At 38.4% G+C, this 5,543-nt stretch overlaps 1 pseudogene; it reads left to right on the top strand.

Moving 5' to 3' along the window:
* The first annotated feature begins 729 nt into the window (after positions 1 to 729).
* On the top strand, positions 730 to 1,484 carry LOC125998972 (leptin receptor overlapping transcript-like 1; annotated as a pseudogene).
* Positions 1,485 to 5,543: the final 4,059 nt, after the last annotated feature.

The following is a 5,543-nucleotide window of genomic DNA, read 5'->3' on the forward strand; positions in this document are numbered from 1 at the left end:
TAGGTCAGCCGCATGCAAGGAAAACCCCCTACTGCTACGCCACCACTCCTGTCCCATCTAACAGTAGATTGCTGTAGTATTGGTGAAAAGGAAATAAATGTACAATTATGGTAAAATATGATATTATTTTTTCCCTCTTCCTTTAAATCAGCTGAAATCCCAGTGAAGGAGAAGATGGGCTTTGGGCAATGGAGGCAAAGATCCATACTTTAATTGTGAACACAACTTACTTTCAGTTCGAGGGTTACCCTTTTGGCAACTAGTCATGTTCTCTTATCATTAGCATTTAGAACTGGTGGTACTTTAGTTTTTAATTATTTGATTCCCTCTCTCAAGAGCTACCAGCTAACTGGAATGATATTCACAGAATCAAGCTGTTTAGCTGTGTGTGATATTACTCAAAAATGAACTTTTCAAAAAAAAAAATGAACATTTCTCATGACTTGGTTTTCTCTGCGAAAGGCACCCTTCTCTAGGTATTGCATAATCCCAGAACACTGCCAGGAACAGCCAATTACCATATATACAGAGAGTGGCCCAAAATAAATCAATACAAAAAGTAAGGGACAGAGAAAGTGTGTGTGAGTCTTCAGGAATCTAAGCCCTGATTATTATGAGTCCCTTTGATTTAAACCTCAACCTAGGTCCAGAAATACCTGAAAAATGACTGCTTCTAGACCTTCACCCATAGAATAACCTTAAGTCTCCCTTAAACTACCTGTCTCAGAAATGCAAGGCTGGTCCAGTCTCCTGGCCCAGTCACCTCAGGGCCTCAGTTCCACAGCTCTGGGAACACGCCATGGCATCAAAGCTTTGATTAGATTGTCCTTTGGAGGAGCAATTGGGTTGATGTTTTTGATGCTTGGATGTGCCCTTCCAAAATACAACCAATGCTGGCCCCTCTTTATTCTGTTTTTTTTAGTTATTATTATTTCTTTTACATTCTTTCACCTATTCCATACTGCATAGTGAGAAGATTAGTGGATGATACAGATGCTATGAGTAATGCTTGAAAGGAACTTGCCATATTTCTTAAAACAGGCATTGTTATCTCAGCTTTTGGACTCCCTACTGTGTTTGCCAGAGCACATCTGATTGAATGGGGAGCTTGTGCATTTTTCTCACAGGAAATACAGTCATCTTTGCAACTATACTGGACTTTTCTTGGTTTTTGGAAGTAATGATGACTTTAGCTGGCAGCAGTGGTGAAAGGACCTTCTGAACTACTGTCAAGTGGAGTTGTCATTTTTCAGTCTTCCCTGCACACAGGAAAAGGGGCTCAGCACTGATTGGTAGAAGAAAGCCTCTTGGGGGTATTCTACGTACTCCCTTCTCATTTTATTGTAAGCACACTATTTTCACAGAGACTTGCCGAAGGATTAAAAGGATTTTCTCTTTTGGAAAAGCTTAATTGACTCATATGTAACCATTATGCTTTTTGTGGTGTCCTGCTGAATTTAAATATTTATGTGTTTTTCCCTGTTCCTTTTGTTTAAAGTCTATATGCAATGTTAAACATTTTTTTGATTTTTCAATTCTTTTTTTAAAATTTTTTTGATCATATTAGCTTACATATCTTTCACAGTAGTATTTTAGGTACATATTAGCATTGAATCAGGGGAATACCCATCACTAAATTTGTCCTCCCCCCATCCCCGTTCCCTTCCTGCAACCCATATCCCCCACCATCACCCCTCGGGCTGCTAGAGTAGGTGGTCCCGGCTTTGTCTAGCTTACTATTAGTGATCATATATTTGTTAGTGATCATATATTTGTTTGGTCCTGGTACCCTCCCTTGTTTCCCTCTCTATTTGAGAGGGGGAGCTCTATAATTCGAGTTATGTGGTTTTGTTTGAAGGAAAGAAAAGCAATAGAATGGAGTAAAAAATAAGAAAAAATAAAAAATAAAAATAAATAAATAAATCAAATAAGTTGAAAATGGGCGGAGTCCTTCTAGAGGCTTTCAACCTCAGATTGAGCGAGGACATGAAAAAGATAATTGAGGAAGCCGCTGAACTCTGCTGGAACTCAGATGCCAGCACCCCTATCTGCCTGTCCTCTGTGATGTGCTCCATTTTTGGCCTGATTTCATCCTGTGTGTGGCTCATCTGCAGACGGCTCACCTTCCTTGGAGCCTTCCCTGGAAGTGAGTTTACAAGCCCAGAAAGGGTGGAGCCAGAGGAGCACGGTCTCTCCACTTCGCAGCCACACACATCATTTAGCCAATGAATACAAACACAACACATAGAAAAACCTACAATGCAAGTGTGACAATGGGGAAAACAACACAGGCCAAGCACCAGACATAGAGAATGACGATGGCAACTCTGATGACTTGAACATGACCAACTAACTAGTCAGTCTCTCAGATAAGGAATTTAGAGTCGCAATATGGAAGATGTTCAAAGAACTCAAAGAAAGTATAGAAGAGAACACTAATAAGAATCAAGAGAATATGAAGATAGAAATCAGAAAACTCCAAACTGAAATTTCAGGTCAAATAACAGGCCTGAAAGACTCAGTAGATGAATTGAAAAAAAAACATGGTTGAGTTTTCCCAAGGGTTAACAGCAGCTGAGGATAGAATTAGTACACTGGAAGATGAGACATACAGCAGAAGAAATTGTAAAAAAGCCTTAAAGCAAATGATCAAACAATGGAAAAATTACTCAAAGAATGGGAACAGATGAAAATAGAAGTCTATGATAAGCTCAACAGAAACAAATTAAGAATCATTGGAGACCCAGAGACCCAGGAAGAAAATCCCCAGGGAGAATCAATAGTCCAGAACATCATTAAAGATAAACTACCAGAGCTAAAGAATACATGCGATCAAATCTTGCATGCCCAGAGAGTACCAACTAAAAGAGACCCCAGAAAAAAACACCCCAAGACACATCCTAGTCACAATGACAAATCCCACAGATAGAGACAGATTTCTGAAAGCAGCAAGATAGAAAAGAGAAATTACATTCAAGGGAACATCCTTGAGATTTACTGCAAACCTGTCACTGGAAACACTCAAGGCCAGAAGTCAGTGGTGGGACATAGTGACAAAACTCAATGAAATAAATGCTTCGCCTAGAATACTGTACCCAGCAAAACTCACTTTCAGGTTTGAAGGAACAATACATGGTTTCACAGACAAACAACAGCTCAGAAAGTTTACAGATTCAAAACCATACTTAAAAGAAAAACTGAACGGCCTACGTTAAGACAAGACTGACCAACAGACACAACAAACTTCAATATAAAGATGGCACTAACTCCCAGGACAATTCTGTTTCTCAATTTCAATGGACTAAATGCACCAGTCAAGAGACACAGAGTGGCTAAATGGATCAAAAACTCAATCCAACCTTCTGCTGCCTACAAGAAATGCACCTGAATAGTCAGAAAAAAACATAGACTCAAATTAAAGGCTGGAGGAAAATCACCCAAGCAAACAATACCCATAAAAAAGCTGGAATGACCATATTAATATCAGATGATGCAAACTTTATACTTAGAAAAGTTGTAAGGGACAAAGATGGACATTTTTATTAATCAAAGGATATGTACAGCAGGAAGAAATCACTCTCCTAAACATATATGCACCAAATGAGGGGCCAGAAAAATATTAAATAAAATTGTTGACAAATCTAAAAAATAATATCAATAACAATACAATAATTGTGGGAGACCTCAACACGGCATTGTCAATACTTGACAGGTCAAACAGACTAAAACCCAACAAGAATATATTAGACCTGAAAAGAGAAATGGAAGAAAGAGGCCCAGTAGATATATGCAGGACACTCCACCCCCAGAAGCCTGGATACACAGTCTTCTCTAATGTACATGGGACATTCTCCAGGATAGACTACATGCTAGCACATAAAACATACCTCCATAATATCAAGAGGATAAAAATTTTGCAGGCTACCTTCGCTGACCACAAGGCCCTGAAATTATATGTGAACTACAAAGGGACACAGAAGAAAAACTTTAATATCTGGAAGTTAAACAGCCTAATACTAAATAACCAGTGGATCCGAGATGAAATCAAAGAGAAAATCAAAACCTTCCTAGAAACAAATAAGAATGGAGACACAAACTATGAGAACCTATGGGACACAGCAAAAGTGGTACTGAGAGGAAAATCTATAGCTTTGCAAGCACACATCAGGAAAGAAGAAGGGGCATACCTGAATAGCTTAATGAAGCAGCTCATAGAATTAGAAAGTACTCAACAAAAGGACCCAAAAATAGGGAGACAGAAGGAAATAACAAAGCTGAGAGCAGAAATAAATGAAGTGAAAACCCAAAAAGCAATCCAAAAGATAAATGAAAGCAGAAGTTGGTTCTTTGAAAAAATAAACAAGATTGATAGACCACTGGCAAAACTAACAAAGAAAGAGAGAGAGGGAAACTTGATAACTCGTATTAGGAATGAAAAAGGAGAGATCACTAGTGATATGGTAGAGATCCAAAATGTAATAAGAAACTACTTTGAGAAACTCTATGCCACTAAAAATGAAAACCTGGAAGAAATGGATAAATTTTTGGAATATTATAATCTTCCACAGTTGAATGAAGAGGATGTAACATATCTAAACACACCCATCACTATTGATGAAATTAAGACAGTAATCAAATGTCTGCCCAAAAACAAAAGTCCAGGTCCAGATGAATTTAATAATGAATCCTTTCAAACCTTTCAAGAGGAACTTCTACCAATCGTGGCAAGACTCTTTCATGAAATCGAAAATACAGGAACACTTCCAAATAGCTTTAATGAAGCCAACATCACCTTGATACCTAAACTAGACAGAGATGCTACGAAAAAAGAAAATTACAGACCAATATCTCTGATGAATACAGATGCAAAGATCCTCAACAAAATCCTGGCAAATAGGATTCAATGACTCATTAAGAAGATCATCCACTACGATCAAGTAGGTTTCATCCCAGGAATGCAAGACTGGTTTAACATCCGTAAATCTATCAACATCATACACAACATCAACAACAAGAAAAATAGAAACCACATGATCATATCAATAGATGCAGAGAAGCATTTGATAAGGTCCAACACCCATTCTTGATCAAAACTCTCAGCAAGATGGGAATTGAAGGAACCTTTCTCAATATAGTTAAGGCCATCTACCACAAGCCAGAGGCAAATATTGTCCTCAATGGAGAAAAACTAAAAGCCTTCCCTCTAAATTCTGGCACAAGACAAGGCTGTCCTCTCTCACCACTCCTATTCAACACAGCACTGGAAGTACTAGCTATAGCGATTAGGCAAGAAAAAGATATCAAGGGAATCCAGATAGGAAAGGAAGAAGTCAAGCTCTCACTGTTTGCAGATGACATGATACACTACCTAGAAAACCCTAAAGTCTCTACAAAAAAGCTTCTAGAATCAATAGACTCATATAGCAATATGGCAGGCTACAAAATTAACACACAAAAATCAATGGCCTTTCTATACACCAATAGTAATAAGGAAGAAATGGACATTAAGAAAACAACCCGGGGCCGGGCGGTGGCGCTGGAGG

Source organism: Suncus etruscus, chromosome X (genome assembly GCF_024139225.1).
Source record: "Suncus etruscus isolate mSunEtr1 chromosome X, mSunEtr1.pri.cur, whole genome shotgun sequence".
Lineage (NCBI taxonomy): Eukaryota > Metazoa > Chordata > Mammalia > Eulipotyphla > Soricidae > Suncus > Suncus etruscus.